The following is a 17,101-nucleotide window of genomic DNA, read 5'->3' on the forward strand; positions in this document are numbered from 1 at the left end:
ACCAAACATGTATGTTCTCTCCCTTCCCCTTATTTCCAATTCAAAAGAAAAAGAAAAAAAGAAAAATAAAACCCCTGCAACAAACATGCATAGTCTAGCAAAACAAATCCCTACATTGGCCATGTCCAAAAATGGAGGTCACATTCAGCCTCTCTGTCAAGAGGTGAGTAGATTACTACAACATTGGTCCTCTGGAATCATGGCTGGTCATGAAAGCATCATCTTTTCATTAAAATCAAATGATCAGATGGAAGGAGATGCATGGAAGTCCACTGGCTACTAGGGCTCCATCTGAGGTGATATGCTTCCTAACTTTCATGGAGATCAATTAGTAGCATTTCTTAAATACTTATGATATACCAGGCACAATGTTAGGAGTTGGGTATACAAAAGCAAAAGGAATTGAATGTTACCTCTATGGGCAAACCCTAGAAAGGCCCAGACCCTTGTCTAGCAAAAAGCTTTATCTGACATACCATCAACCTATGCATAACATGCACCCATGGGAACCCTTCCTACTACCATATCAAACCCAGGTCTAGGAGGGCTGGCGCCCAGACAGGACGAAAAAAATGCAACAGTCTGCTCCAGCATTCCATCCCAGACAGAATGTTATGGCCGTGGTGCCCAGGGACAGCTGGTGGCATGGGAAGCTTGTTAGAGCTCCAGCGTTCTGGCACCAGTAAGTTAAAGCATCCTTGTGCCAATTCAAGAGCCTGATTGGGGGAGTTGTAGAGGGAGGAGGGAGGGCAGCAAAGGAAACAGATATCTTATTAAGACAGCCACTCTGTGATCATGAAGTTTTCTCCATGGGTATGAGCTGTCCCATTTGGTTTTCTGTTCTTGGTGGCAGTGATTGGGCTCAGAGAATCTGGATTCTAATCTGTTTTTGACTTTGGGCAAGTCATTTTAAATATCTGATCCTCATTTTCCTCATCTGTAAAGTGAAGGGGTTGGATTAGATAGGGCCAGATGAACATTCCATCCTGAGTCAGACTCATTTCCTACTCACGGGGTTTATGGAAGGTGAAGAGGAGTATATTCCATTCAGGGAGAGTTTGATGCCTGGAGGTTGGGGGAGGGGGAGGGAGTAATATACAGTTCTGCATAGCTTAGCCATGTAACAGATCAATGATCTGGGTCTGGAAGAAACCTCAGATGTTATCTAGCCCAATCTCTTCATCTTACAGGTAAAATGAAACCTGGCCTCTAACCCTAACCCTAAAGTCCCACAGGTAGCAGGATTCAAATGTAAGACCCTGACCTCCAAATTCAGTGGGGTTTTTTTGTGTGTGTCAAGCTTCCTTGTTTGAAAATACAGAGGACAGAGATTTTTAAAAATAAATTTTCTCACTTTTTCAAGTTATACTAATTGTTGCCTGTAATCGTGTCTGATATAAATTCCATGACATAGCAGAGAAAGGGACCACATGGATCTGAGGGCCATTATATATTCCTTAGTCATAAAGTGAACCCATTATGGTAACAGAGTATAAGTGATAAGTCTCCAGGACTCAGTGTGTGGAAGGAAGAAGGGCAGGGTGGAGGAAGGCAAGGACTGGGGAAGATTTAGCTCTGTCCTTTCTAAAAGGGAGGAGGTAGTAGAAAGGAGCTGGTATCTTTCACAGTGCCACCTACCTGTTTTCCAACATCGTAGCATCTGAGAGCTGAGAGGGACTCCCCATATCATCTAGCCCAATGGGTATGTGATCGGGGCTCTCTTCTACAATACCCCTGGCAAGTAGTTTTCTGGCTTCTACTTGAAAATCCCTAGCAAAGGGGAACTCACTATCTGTCAAGGCTGCCTACTTCAGTTTGAATTAGGAAGCTTTCCCTTTTGCACAGCTGGAACAGACCCTCTGTTACATCCACATTTTGTACTCAGTTCTGCTGTTTGGATCTCAGGAGACCCAGTCTGGCATCTCGTTCAACATTGTCTTCTTTCATCCAAGCCAAACTTCTGGTGCATCGCCATATGGAAGGGCTTTGAGTCTGCTCACCCACCTTGTGGTCCTCTCTAGATGCTCTCAACTCATCAATATCCTTCCTAAAGTGTGGGGTACACAACAGAGCAAAGTGCTCTGGATAGGGTCTGACTAAGGTAGAGGAAAGTCAGGCTCTCTATCATCTTCCCCTTGATCCTGGGAATGATGCTGGTATTAATGCAGCCCAAGACTGCATGAGTTTTTTCTGGCTGCCAAGGGCTCACAATTGACACATATTGAACCTTTGGTCCACTAAGTTCTCTAGATCTTCCTCCCTCCACACACACATATACACCATCTGCTATTTAGCCACACCTCCCCAAACCTGTATTTGGCCATGTAACATATTTTAAACCCAGGCAATTTATTATTATTTTAATTTGTTATTTTTATTTATTATTTTATATATTCCATACTTTATATATTATATTTCATATTTTTATTAATATTTAAATTTATTATTATTAGTTTATTTAATTAAATTTTATTTTGTTTGTACTATTGTTCTAGCCTGTTCAGATCTTCTTGGATAATGATATTTAATTTATGTCAATATTCAAAATAAAAATAAAATCTAAAATTATAATATGCAAATTAAATTATATATTTATATATTTATATAATATGTCATTACACAATATATCATAAAATATAGCTTATGTATTTATAAAAATATTGGACATATAAATATAGAATATATTTATAAAATTTTAATTATATAAATTAATATTTATATTGTAATATAATTATATTTATTTATATTATATATTATAACAAAATATAATATAATTATAGGTATATATAAACATAATATAATTATAAAATAGTAATTATCTAATCATTTAATCATTAACTGATCATTTAATCAATAATCATTAACTGATGATTTTTGATAACTTAAATTAATGATTATTTAAATTATAAACATAAATATAAGTCTGTATGATATATAATATAACATATATTATATATTAAAACACATAATATAACAGATATATTACATATTGTAATATATAATATAACATATTATATACTATATTATATATAATCGATCTAATTATAATATGTAATATATTTGTATAAATATAATATAAATTTAAATTATTAAATAATGATTATTATAAATAATTTAATTATTATTGATCAAATGATCGGTTAATGATTAAATCATTTCATATAATATTGGCAGCTAGGTGGTTCAGTGGATAGTGCTGGGTCTGAAGTCAGGAAGTTACTGCTGAGTCATGCCAGTCATGTCCAACTCATTGTGGCCCCATGGATTTTACTGTCGGTGGGGTTTTCTTGGCAACTGAGGCAAACAGGGTTCTTTTACGTAGAGGTTTCAGTGGACTACAAGATTATGAGAACCTGAAAAGCTAATGTGATTTTAGGCTGAGTTAGAAGTGGCATATTCCAGGACTATGAATTAGGAATATTCCCTCATTGGATTGTAAGCTCCTAGAGGGCAAGGGCTGTCTTTTGCCTCTTTTTATATCCCAGCACTTGGCACAGTGCCTGACACATAGCTGGTGCTTAATTTTTTTGATTGACTGATTAAAAAGATAGAAAAGAATGAGGAATAAAGAGGTCTCCCCTGGTCAGGCCACATCTGGGCTGTTGTGTTCCATCCTGGCTGCTCCAACCTAAGAAGGGCACTGATGAACTGGAGAATGTCTATAGGAGAGTAACCCAGAAAGAAGGCAGCTTAAAAGTTATGGATTGATCTGGGTACATGTTTTAAAAGAAAAGCAAAGTGTGTACAATGGGGACCTGTAGCTTGATGCCCAATGCTCTTTTTTTCTGTTCTCCCATGTCTATTTAAAAAATGCCCGTTGTGTTGGGTGATTGCTGCATTCAAAGCAAACAAACATGAGAAGGAGGGCACCCAGGACAGTGAAAGGCCTGGGGTCCAAGCCATACGAGGATAATTTAGAAGAATCGGGAAAGAAAATGTTTATTCTGGAGAGTAGAATGGAAAAGCATCCTTAATAGCCTTATGCCAAGCACTGTGCTGAGCCCTGGGGTTACAACTAGACTGGCAAGATAGTCCCTGCTCTCACAGAGCTTCCATTCTAATTAGGGAAGGCAACCTGCATAAAGGGTGCAGAGATTTCAGATAGAAATGCCAGTGGCAGCATGGATGAAAACAAACAAACAAACAAACAAGGAATCCTTAGAGTCCCATGGCAGAACGGAAGTCAATGCCCATAACCCTGGAGGGCATAGAAGCAAGACAAATGGTAAAGCCCAGTGGACTTCTGGAAGCAATGGCAAGGTAAATGCTAAGTACTGTTAGTATTTTCATTTTACAAATGAATGAGCTAGAAGGAGAAAATGAAATTAATTATTCCATACAGATTCAAGTAGGTAGTACAGTGGATTCGATGCTGGTCTTGGAGTCAGGAAGACCCAAGTTCAAATCCAGCCTCACACACTCACCACCTGTGGGACCCTGGGAAAGTCACTTCACCCTGTTTGCCTCAGTTTCCTCATCTGTGTAAAGTGAGCTGGAGAAGGAGATGGCAAACCACTCCAGTGTCTTTGCCAAGAAAACCCCAAATGAGGTCATGAAGAGTCAGATACAACTAAAATGACTGAACAACAAAAATAGATTCATAGGGCAGAACTATGAGCAATGAATAGAAGTTACAGGCATATGGATTTTGAAAAGATGGGAAGTGAATATCTGGTTAAGAAAACAGCATTAGAGAATGGGATTGGGATTTTAAGGCAAGTGAAATGAACTCCATTTTACCTGAAACATTGTCATTAGTGACTCCCTGCTTGTCTAACAGAGTGAGCTGGTATTTCTCTAATCAACTGTAATGTTGGGAAGGAGATTCATGCTCTGGGATACCTTGAGGAGGGATGGAGGTGATAGAAGCCAGTATCCAGCCAGTAGAGGATGTCCAGCACAAAGAGGGAAGTGGGCAATGACGGCAAGAGCAGGAAGAGGAAGGATCCCTCTCCCTCCTGCCCAAAGCCTATTCTTCATTAGAATCTGTGCAGCTGTGGACCGGATGGAATGGGAAAATGGGAGATGGGATTCTTTTTGAAGTATGTGAAGGGCTGTCATATGGGAAAGGGCCTAGGTTTATTCTGTTAACCCTCGAAGGATGACTCTGGGAGAAGCTGTGAGGCTGAGGACTCTGCACAGCTCTGCCTCACTTAAATCCAATTCACTTGCAAGTCAAGATATCACCCTCGTGACATCATTGTCCTCTTTGACAGAAGGATGAACAATAGTCCTTGAAGGCAGAACTAGGATGCACAGGATAGAAGTTGCAGAAAGGTAGATCTGGGCCTGATGTCTGCAGTCCAAAAGTGGGAGGGGCTTCCCAGAGAAGTGCTAGGCTCCGCCTCCCTGAAGGTCTTAAAGCAGAGGTCCGACAATCACTTCTTGGCTACGTAATAGTACGGTTTCTTTTCAGATATGAGTTAAACTAGACAGTTACTGAAGTCTCGTACATCTCTAGACTCATGTTACTCTAGGAGGAGTCTGAAATAAACTTACAAAGACAAGCTAGAACCAGAACTCAAATGACTTTAATGATCAAGGATGAGTTTGAATATATCCTACAGGCGATAGGGAGCTCCTGAAGATCCTTGAGCAGTAGAGTAGCCTGGTTATACCAATGACTCAAGATGATTTTGACAGCTATGTGGCCATTAGTTTAAAGAGCAGAGAAGACTGGAAATAGACAGCCCAGCTAGGAAGTTATAGAGACGGTCCAGGTAAGAGGTTATGGGGGCCTGAAGTAGGATGGTGGCCATGGGAGTGAAGAAAGGGGAGGGCACACACAAGTGATGTAGAAGTGGAATTGGCTGCCAATAGTCTGGGTTAAGAGGAAGGAGGGAGGGAGGGACAATGATTTAGTTTTCTCTTTAAAGTTGCTTTTTTTAAAAAATCCTGGTTTTTGGAAGAAAGCCGAGTTCCCACTACTTAGAATTCTATGCATTGTATTCATTCATTTTTACACTTTTTAAGTTGAGTACTTTTAAGTGTGGCTTTACAAATCACTAATTCCTTGATAAAGAGGCTAGAAAAACACGGAGGTAAAGTTCTGGCAGAATTATTAGCCCCCAGGAAGGCTGAAAGAAAATCCTTCTACTATATCTCAGACCCCCAATAATCATTTGGTCCAAATCAAGAAGTTCCTCCATAGCATCATGCTACCTCTGCTTGGATATCCCAGTGAGAGAGAACTCATTACCTCACAAGGTAGCCATTGAACTGTTGACAAGTAATGTGATCATAGATTCAGGATTCTAAGGACCTTTTAACTTCATAGGATCACAGATTTAAGGTTGGAAGGGACCTTAGTGAGGTCTAGTCCAACCAAATGGGAAGTGACTTACCCAAGGTCACACAAGCTGTAATCAACAGAGCTGGCAGCATTAATTTCTGGGAAGTTCAATTAAACCAATTAATACCGAGTGAAAATCTAACTTCTTGCAACTTCTATAAATTGTTCATAGTTCTGCCCTGTGAAGCAATATTTTATCATTCTCTATCCTCCTTCTAGCATAACATTATTCTGTAAAATTGGGGAAATGATATCATGTATCTCACAGGGATTTTATAAGGATCAAATGCAGTTACATTTATGAAGAACTTTGCCAACTTCAAGCACCACATAAATGTCAGCTGTTATTATTAATAGTTGTTTGAATACTTTCAGTAACAAAGAACTCATTGCCTTATGAGGCAGTGCCTTCCATTTCTGGATAGGACTTCTCAGAAAGTACCTCACGGGTTCATAGGATAATAGACCCAGAGCCCTTCAAGGGTTAGAGATGGTGTAGTCTAACCCTGCCATTTTTAGGAAACAGAAACTCGGTAAGTCAGGGTCACATATTCAGTTTCTGAGGCAGGATTCAAACCCAGGTCTTCTTGACTGCAAAGCCAGGACCCTGAATCCTTCTTACACTGAAGCCAAGTCTGCCTTCCCGGACCTTCCCGGCACTGGTCTTGCTTCTGCTGCTTGGGACCTAGCGGCATGTGTCTTCTCTCAGCCTCAAAAATCTCGGAGCGACATCTCTAATCTAAGCACCCCAAAGAAGTGCTTTGAATCCATTTCTAATCTGCTTAACCTACATTTTTTAAATTTTCACATTACTCCTTTGAACTTGGTTTCAAAGGATTAAAGACAAATGAGTATGTCTTTGAGAAATTGGTTCCAGTTTGGGGCTCACATCTGCCTCTCAGGGATGGGGAATAATCTCCCCAACACACACGGATTTTCTGGATAACATCCTGCATTTTTTTCAGGCATCCTCAAAAACCCGAGGCAGGCTTCTATACACCCATCAACGGGGAAACAAAAACAAGGTCAAGTTCCTTCCCTCTCTTGGGTCTCCCGAAATTGATTATTTCTCTGCAGAAGAAGCTGCCATCGTGAACAACGGAACACCTCAACCACCCCCGACAGACGCTGCTGGGGTTATTTGTGGGCAGCAGAACACAAAAGATCGCAGGCGCTCAAGATTCCAAACATGCTTGCTGAATGATCACTTGACGAAAATTCTACAGATAATTAACAAGAGGGATTCTTCCCTCTGACATCCCGCCCCCGCAATATCCCGCAGCTCACGACTTATCCCCAACATAGCAGAAACTTCAGAGCACTGCACCTGGCAATAATCTCTTCTAACAGAGCTAATCACTATTTTGTAGTGGTATGATTGGGGGCGGGAGAGGGGAAAGTCGGGGAAAGGCTCCTCTGGCTAATAATGCTGGGGCCAACCACACGATGATTTCAGACAGTTGGTTATTTCATTCCAGGATGAGGCCACATCTTACATTTATTTTCAGCTACAGGTACAAGTGTTTCAGAAAGATAATGTGATTCCGTAATTCTGAGAAAATAGATTCTAAACAAGCTATCGGAACAGGGTTCCAGAAATCTCTGGATGTAAAAGCAGTTCAAAGACATCGAGTCATTTCTCAGTTTTGGAAGTTGTCTCTCTGTTGGCTTTGTGTTGTTATTACACTAGTTCATATTTATAAGCATTTGAGTTTTTATAAAATATTTTCTTCTCAATAGGTCAATATGTTCTCTGCCTCCAGGGGAAGGAAGGAAAGCAGGGAGGGAGGGAGGAAGGAAGGAAGGAAGGAAGGAAGGAAGGAAGGAAGGAAGGAAGGAAGGAAGGAAGGAAGGAAGGAAGGGACAGAGGGAGGAAGGGAGGAAGAGAGGGAAGGAAGAAGGAAGGAAGAAGAAGAAAGGAAAGAGGGAGAAGAGGAAGGAGGGAGGAAGGAAGAAAGGAAGGAAAGGAAGGAAAAGAAAGGAAATAAGAAAGAGAGGGATAAAGAGAGGGAACAATCATTTATTAAGTACCTACTATATGCCTGCCAGGCATTGTGCTAAGTGCTATACAGATATTATCTCATTTGAGCCTTACAATGATTCTGGAACATGGGTACTATTATTATCTCCATTTTAATGTGGAGAAAAACCAGGAATGTACAGACCAAAGTTATGTGACTTGCCCAGTGTCTCATAGCTATGTGTCTGAGGCCAGATTTGAACTCATGTCTTCCTGACTCCAAAGCCAGGGTGCTTTCCATTGTAGTCTACTGTTGCTCTATCACAAAGCCATTGAAGTATGAGTGTCATCTAATGTGTAATAGTTTTTATCATCTTTTACTGACAATCACTTGCTCTTTACATTGCTAACTGACCCCTTTCAATGTATGTTTTCTCTTCAGTTGGTTTTGAAGAGCCTACATGTTGGCTTATATTGGGTGGTGTTTTGAAGGTTGAATTAGGAGTCGGAGGACCTGGATTCAAATTCCACTCTGCCATTTACTCCCTATGTGAGCTGGCACAACTTCACCCCTCTGTGCCTCAGTTTCCTTCTCTATAAAATGAAGGGGTTGGAGTAGATGGCCTCTGAGGTTCCTTCCACTTGAAGGAGTTTTTAGAGATGGGCCTCACTATTGACATATTCCCATGTTTCAACATATGGCTATAATAGACATTGGTCTTATACATAGTTTTCCAAAAATCACTCCTTTAAAAGTTTATTTTGACTCACAAGCTTTTCAAGGATGGCACACATATTCTGGGGGTAACCTCTGCCTCTCCTGGCCACAGTCAATCAAGTCTTTCTATTGTTTCCCTTACCAAGAGGTTAAGGATTATAGGACTTTAGAGGAGACCTTAGAAACAGCAAATCCCAGCCAATCACTTGAAATATCACAGACTCATAGACTCTGGAAGGGGCATTAGAGATCATCTAGCTCAATGCTTTCATTTCACAGATGGAGAAACTGAGGTCCAGAGGGCTTTAATGACTAGTCTCCAAGTGACACAGGTAATCAGTGACAGATGTGGAATCCAAACCCTCTGGATCTAAAACTAATGATCTTTCAGCTGCACCAGATGAGAAAACTGAGGTGCAGGATAAATGGATGACTTGTCCAAGGTCACACAACCAGACAGTGCCAGAACCTGGAACAGAAACAAAACCTATCATGAAGACCCTGAATGTCTAACTCCCTTATCAGGTTTTTTTTTTGGGGGGGCAATTGGGGTTAAGTGACTTGCCCAGGGTCTCACAACTAGTAAGTGTCTGAGGCCAGATTTAAACTCAGGTCCTCCTGACTTGAGGGCCCGTCCTCTCTCCACTAGATATTCTTCCCCTACAAGTTTTTCAGGAACACCAGAGCAAGAACTTTATGAAGGAGAAGTAGAATAAAGTCAGTGTCAACTTTCTTTTAAGCTTTGGACTCATGATAAGTATGTATGTCTGTATTTGGATGGATATACCATGGCAATAGACAAGGTCATTCATTCTTCCGCGAGACCTCCTATGTATCTCATTGAAGGAGCTGCCCTCATCACCCGTGCCTAGGTCACATATGATACCTATAAAATTTACTTATCTACTCATAACTTCTATGTGTATCCATTTCCTCTACTGATGCTGAGTATATTTGTGAGAGTGTACGCAGATACAGGAAATAAGGTACAGAAATCTATCCTGCCCTACAGGAAAATAGAAAGGGAAGGAGATAAGAGAAGGGTGGGGGGAGATAGAAGGGAGGGCAGACTAGGGGAAGGGGTATTCAAAATGCATGCCATCTTGGGGTGGGGGGAGGGGCAAGATGGGGTAAAAATATGGAATTCAAAATCTTGTGGAAGTAAATGTTGAAAACTAAAAATAAATAAATTCATATAAAAAAAGAATAGAGAAGTAAGAACAAAGAGCCAATTTTGGAGAAAAGATGACAGAGACTCAGTTTGGAACATACTGAGTTTGATATACAGCTGGGAGATCTGGGTAGGTGTTGGCCTGTCTCCTATGGGCAGTTGGCAATGGGGCTTCATCAGTGATGAGGATATGCCTCGGGAGTCATCTCATGAAGGAGAAAATTGAGCTGCCACGAATGAATGAAACTACCACAGGAGAAAACATAAAGAGAAAATGGGAAAGGGTCCAAGATGGAAGAATGCTGTCAAACAGCAACATCAAACAGTGGGGAAGAGGAAGAGAAGTTATTGCTGGAAATAGAAAAGGAACAGTTTAAGGGTTATGAAGAGAACTAGAACAACGTAGTGCCTTGGAAATCAGGGAGCTAGAGGAGAGAGTCCAGGAGGAGGAGGCTGTCAACAGTGTCAGATGTTACAGAGAAGTCAGTGAAAAGAAGGACTGAAAAATACCGTTGGATTTGGTAACAAGGAGTTCATTGGTGCACTCTGGAAGAGCAATTTCAGTACAATGGTGGGAACAGAAGTCAGATGACAAGGACTTGATCACTGAATAGTCACTTAACCTCCCTCAATCTGCTTTCTCATCTGTAAAATGGGAGAATTGGATTGAATGTCCCAACTCTCAGTCTGTGATCTTATGACTTTTTTTTCAAAAGTGTTTATTAAGTAGTTACTATGTGCTAGGCACTGTGCTAAGCCAAACTTTTTAATATTATCTCATATGATCCTCATAACAACCTTCCAACCCTGGGAGGTAGGTGCTATTATTATCCTCATTTAACAGATAAGGAAACTGAGACAGATAAAGGTTAAGCAACCTGCCCAGGGTCACACAGGGAGTCAATGCATGAGTTTTGAACTCAAGTCTTCTTGACTCCAAGTCCAGGGATATAATCACTGTGCAATCTAACTAATATCTAATTCTATGACTGAATAGATGGTGAGGAAAAGAAAGAGCCTGGTCATAGAATACTTTGAAAACATTTTTCTTTTTTCTTATTATGAATTTGACAACCATCCACAAATAATCACTTCCATATATAAAGAACAAGAGAGGATTGTATATAAAAACTGTAAATCTCTAATACATGAAGCTTGTTGTGTTTTTTTTGAAAGATATAGAATACATTTGACACAGCAGTTCCAAATGGTTCTGCTTGTCTGTGTCTTTTTTGGAACTTTCTTTTGCTTTCCAGTATTAAAAAAAAAAAAAGAGTGTACCCAGATTTATGGGGAAAGATTTTTTTGATACTATTCTTAATTATACCATTTTAGTCAGTGGTTTTGTTTTGAGTTATTTGTGTCCTCTGGCTGACTGTTGAAAGGGAAACACATCTATGGGGGCTCATGAGCTATAGTTTCAGAATTACACACCTATCAAGTACCTTGAACCTGTAGTAGCCATCCTCCAGGGGACCTGTCCTATGAGTTGCAGAGTTGCAGAGGGTTCCCCTAAGCATTCAACCATAGGTCCAATTACGGGAGGCAGAGTGGTACGATGAAAGTGTACCGTTGCTGAAGTCAGCACAGGAAGTGCCCAACACACTTAGGCAACTTACTTAATATCCCTGGGCCTCAGTTTCCTCACCTGTAAAATTAGAAGGTTCAACTAGATGGTCTTTGAAGTTTTTCCTAGTTCTAAATCTATGATCGTATATTTATAACTGTCTTCTCAGAAAGGTTTTATAGACTCACTATTTTCAACTTTCTAGCTCTAAATCTATGATTATATTCTATAACTTTTATTATAAGAAAGGTTTTATAGACTCACCATTTTCATCTATGAAAGCTCTGGTAAGATAGTGAATGCCCACTTTTCTTCTATGACTCATCACACCATGTGTATTGGGAGGACCCTGACCACAGCTGTATGGGAAGTTCCAGAAGGAAACCATGATGGATGTTTTCACAGATTACCTTTTCTGGGTTTGGGATTTCCTAGCCAATGGGAATGTCAGATCCACTTCCTTGAGGCTTGGCTGTAAGTACCCCAATTGTGCTTTGCCCAAACTGAGGTCTGATTTGTCGTTTCAGGTGGAAAGAATGCTCTCACCCCAGGAGTGGTTGGAGTGTGTGTGTGTCTGTATGTGGGTGCGTGCGGCCATTTTCCACAGGAAACCAAGGGTAAGTGTTGGCAGATCAATAATATTCCTAGGTAGGAGGAGTGTTTCAAAGAGGGATCCATTCTGTGAAACCATTTGAACCAAACAGAAAGATAATGCTTTATTCCCGATTCCAGGGCATCCTCCCCAAACCTACTCAGAAGAAATTTTCCTTTGGGACAAATTTTCCCAGATAAAGTCACCTGGGTGTGTAGTACTGGTTACTGTTTCAGTGGTTTGTAGTCAAATTAGACCTCAAAGTAACCCTCAAAAGTCATAAACATGTTGTTGTTTGACCTTGTTCTCGAAGAGGACCCTCAGGGAGGTGATGCCATGACTTGCAAGTGAATTGGATTTAAGCGAGGCAGGGCTGCGCAAAGTCACCAGCCTCACTTTCTCCTCCAGAGCCATCTGAGATCAGGACTACCAGAGATGACCATAAATATTTTTCCTATTCAATCCATGAAATTTATATTTTCACTCCTTCCCTCCCCATATCAAGTTAGTCTACAACATGCATTTCTCCTCCACCTCCTAAAACTGTGGCTTCCCTAGGGAAGTAGAGGAGGCCCATTCCATGAAGATTACCCTGAAAAGAACAGGTCTTATTACTCCTCTGCTCAAAGCCCTTCAGCACCTTCTTTTGTTCCCCTTACCAAGAGGCATCCATTTCTAGAGTCCTAAAAGCCGTCTAGGGCCTAAGGATCAGTGAGATCATTTAGTCCTGGAACCTCATTTTATAAATGAGGGAACTTCTCAGTTTGACATCCAAGGCCCCCACAAGCAGCTGTGTGTCATACTATTTCCCTCTGCGTTTGGTATGTTCCAACCAAACTGGATGATTCACTGTTATTGAAATACCTTCCATGTTGCCTTGCCTTCATCCCTTCGATCATGCAGTTCGCTATACCTGGAATACCTTTTCTCCCTCTTGGAATGTTAAAATCTCACTTGTCCTTTGAAGCTTAGCTCGAATGCTAATTCCTCCAGGAAGCTTTCCATGATTACTCCCCACCCCCCTACCCAGTTGTTGCCAATACTTCCACCTCCAGACCTTGTAGACTAGTTATTTTTGGATCCCCTCTACTAAACTGACAAATCCGTGAATATCCAGCACTGTCTTCTACAAGCAGTAGGTCTGCCTTGGATGTTTGGTAAAGTTGGTGAGCCCCTAATTTCACAGGTAAGGGACCTCTATGTCCCAGAGACATCAAATTCTTGCTAAAAATCACACAGCAAATTAATAGCAAAGTAGAATTTCTAAGTCAGTTTACTGTACTCTCTCCTCTTCCCTGGGCCCTCTCCCATCTTCTCTCATTGACACTCATAAAGCCACCCCTATATACATAGAAGCCCTACAAAGGTCACCTCCATAACCAAATGAGGCTTAGGAGAGGTTTCTCTCTACTAGAGAGGACAATTGATAAAGCCAAAAAAAACCTGTCATGAATCGGAAAGGTAGGGAAAAAGAGAAGAGAAAAAGCATTTTTAAAGCTCCTACTATGTGCTAGGAACTATGCCAAGTACTTAACTAATTGACAAAAGCAGATCCTCACAACAACCCAGGGAAATAGGTGCTATTATTATCATTGTTTTATGTTTGAAGAAAGTGAGGAAGACAGAGGTTAAGTGACTTGCCCAGGATCATATAACTAGTGAGTGCCTGAGGTTGGATTTGAACACAAGTCTTAATGACTCCAATCCCAGCATTCTGTCCACTGCAACACCTTGCTACACAGAGGCCATGTGATACCATAAGGTGTTGTAATCTAGTAGGAGTCAGAGACATTTGAATTTAAATCCCATGCAATTTGAGTTTAAATTCCTTAAGAACTTTCAGAGCTAAAGAAATGTGTGTTGCTGTTATCACTTTATGGCAGTGCCTTCCTGCAGATCCTCTATATAACGGAACAAATTGTGTATCCTAAAATTTTCCGGGCCCATCAGTATGCAGTCTCTTCAGCCCTAGGACCCCCAAGAAGCACAATACCTTCCACTGCCATGAACTCTGGGCCTGTTTCTGACCCCTCCTGGCTTCCTTTCTGAAAGCCAGGGTTAAATAAACAGGCAGAGATCATGAAAAGTTGAGAGCAGAAGATGTCTTCACCAGGCTTCTTGATACAAGAATGAGCAATGCCTAAGTAATTGTACCTGCGTTGTATCCACTAGGTCCTTAGGGCCTGAGAACATTTTTATATTGGATGGAGACCAAGGACTAGCATTCTCATTAAGGCTCTTGGAAAGACAGTCTAGGACTGAAATCTGGGGCCATTTCTTTCCAGCCTATAGAGACTCTGAGGGTAATAGTTAGATAGGTATCTTTCAAGGACACTGGAGAGTTTTTATTTCTTGGGTTTGAAACTGTGCAGTCCTAAGTACCTCCTATCATTATTCTTCATAGGACCAAGGAATGACAACAACCAGGTCCTTTGCTGTTGTGCGAGCAGGTGGGATGGTCAAGTAGTAAAAAATAAATATAATAATTATAATAGCTACCCTTACAGCTATTATAATTAGGTAGAGGATGTGTGTATTGCCTTAGGCTATGTATACCTGCATAGGTCTGTTTAAATGTAGCTTGAAAAAGAAGCATGAATAGATACCTCTAGTCTCCTCTGCCCACCCTTCTCCAAGTGAGACTTTGATTCCTGCAAGGAGGGGCAGCAAGAGATTGGCTCCAGAGGCTGACCACTCTGCTCTTCTCAGAAAGAGGGTATCAGCCTAGACTTATACGTCTGCCTCCTTCAATATTGTCAGTCTAGGAAATAATTTTTTAGTTCAGGATGTACTCCTGATTGCTGTCCTTTTACAGGAAAGGAGTGCCCCAAGCTACATCTAAGGTTTGTTTCCCCTTCTTACCAAGTGCTAGTTCCACAAAGACCACATATATCAAGCAGCAAATGAACCCATTTATCCAAGGCAGGGAAAGGGCTCAACCCAGCCCATCACCTTACAGCTTTCTTATCTTAACTAATTACTCTGTCAAATAGGTGCTGAACTGTGTGGTTTCTATGATCCCAAAGAAACACAGATGCTCAGGCCATTCTAAACTTAGCACTCGTGCAGCAAAATCATTCAGCCCACCTCAGTTATGATTCTAGCATTACCTCCTAGACACAATCTCTCCCCCATCCCATTTGTTTATCTCTCTGTGTATCTATTTACCTAGCAATTTCTGTGTATCTATTTCTTTGTGGGTGTATTTCTCTCTGTTTCTGTGTCTATTTCTTTATGTGTATTTCTCTCTATTTCTTTGCAGGTGTCTTTATCTGTTTCTGTGTGTATTTCTCTCTGTGTCTATTTCTTTGTGTGTATTTCTCTCTATTTCTTTGTAAGTATCTTTCTGTAATTATTTCTATGTCTATTTCTTTGCTCCTCTTTCTGTATCTATCTATTCCTGTGTCTGTTTCTTTGTATGTATTTGTCTGTTTCTTTGCATGGGGTTTTCAGTATCTATTTCTGTGTCTATTTCTTTGTGTGCATTTCTCTGTATGTGTATTTCTTTGTATGTGTCTTTCTATATCTGTTTATTTCTTCATGTCTATTTCTTTGCCTGTGTCGTTTTGTATTTCTACTTCTCTGTATATGTCTTTCTGTATCTATCTATTTCTGAATCTATTTCTTCATGTGTATTTCTCTCTGTTTCTTTGCTCCTCTTTCTGTACTATCTATTCCTGTTTCTGCTTCTTTGTATGTACTTCTGTCTATTTCTTTGCATGTGTTTTTCTGTATCTATTTTTGTGTCTATTTCCTTGTGTGCATTTCCCTGTATGTGTATCTCTTTGCATGTGCTTTTCTATATCTATTTGTTTCTTTGTGTCTATTTCTTTGCCTATGTCTTTCTGTAGCTATCTATTTCTGTGTATATTTCTCTCTGTATCTACTTATCTAGTAATTGCTTGTGAGTCTCTTTGTGTCTATTTCTTTGCATGTGCTTTTTTGTTTCTCTGTACATCTGTTTCTCTCTGTACTGTCTACTTCTCTCTAGACAAGATTGAAGATAGAAGACTCTCTTCTCTTTCTCTGTGTCTATTTCAGTGCATCACACCACTGGTCCTGCTTCCAGCCCAGCCCTCACAGTCATCATCTTGGGAAGCAACTCTTGTGGAAAAGGGGCCAGTCATCCCCACCAGTTGCAACCAACTGCCACCCACAGAATAGGCAAGCCAGCTTAGCTGAGGAAACAAGGAACCTTGGGGAGGGGGGAAGAAGAGAGGCAGCATGCATCAGGAAAGTCAAGCCACCATCACTATCTTCAGCCACAATCTTTCCTCAGACCCTGATAGAGACAGCCTAGAACCCTGATTCCACAAACTTTGGGAATAGTGATATTTCTAGCTCAGTTGACCTCAGCCATCATCTTGGTGTGTAATCTCTGTGGAGATGAAGTCTGAGGACTACTCCTCCTAGGGCTGTACCACAGCTGCTGAAGACAGAGAAAAGAAACTTCTTTCCGCCAAAGTCCTTGGTACTGTCAGACGGCTCTGCATCAGAAATGGATATAATTTAATCAGGTGAAATGACACTAAAGAAGAGGCAAGCTTATTTATTTTGCTGATGTACCCTGAGGACTGTAGGACTTCTCCATTGGACTTGAGGCTGAAACCTTCCATCTATGTTGTCTCTCACCTTAGAATGTGAGCTCTTTCAGAGCAGGGACTGCCTGGCTTTTCTGGCTGTATCCCCAATGCTTAGCACAATGATTTGCGCATAGCAAAGATTAATAAATGCTTAATTCATTCATTCATTCTATTTATCTCTTTACTTTCTGTGTCTATTGATTACAAATTTTTCTCCA

The 17,101-nt window shown here is 40.7% G+C and overlaps 1 long non-coding RNA gene across 1 annotated transcript in view; it reads left to right on the plus strand.

The window, feature by feature from the left end:
• The window catches only part of LOC110205679 (uncharacterized), a 164,148-nt gene extending 147,102 nt beyond the window's left edge, over positions 1 to 17,046 (plus strand). Inside the window, exons 3-4 of the long non-coding RNA XR_013483043.1 lie at positions 12,236 to 12,325; positions 16,342 to 17,046. This is a non-coding gene — a long non-coding RNA (uncharacterized LOC110205679). The remainder of the gene's footprint in view (positions 1 to 12,235; positions 12,326 to 16,341) is intronic.
• The last annotated feature ends 55 nt before the right edge of the window (positions 17,047 to 17,101 follow it).

The sequence above is a fragment of the Phascolarctos cinereus genome, unplaced genomic scaffold (genome assembly GCF_003287225.1).
Source record: "Phascolarctos cinereus isolate Bilbo 61053 unplaced genomic scaffold, phaCin_HiC Scaffold_1;HRSCAF=81, whole genome shotgun sequence".
NCBI classification, from domain to species: Eukaryota; Metazoa; Chordata; class Mammalia; order Diprotodontia; family Phascolarctidae; genus Phascolarctos; species Phascolarctos cinereus.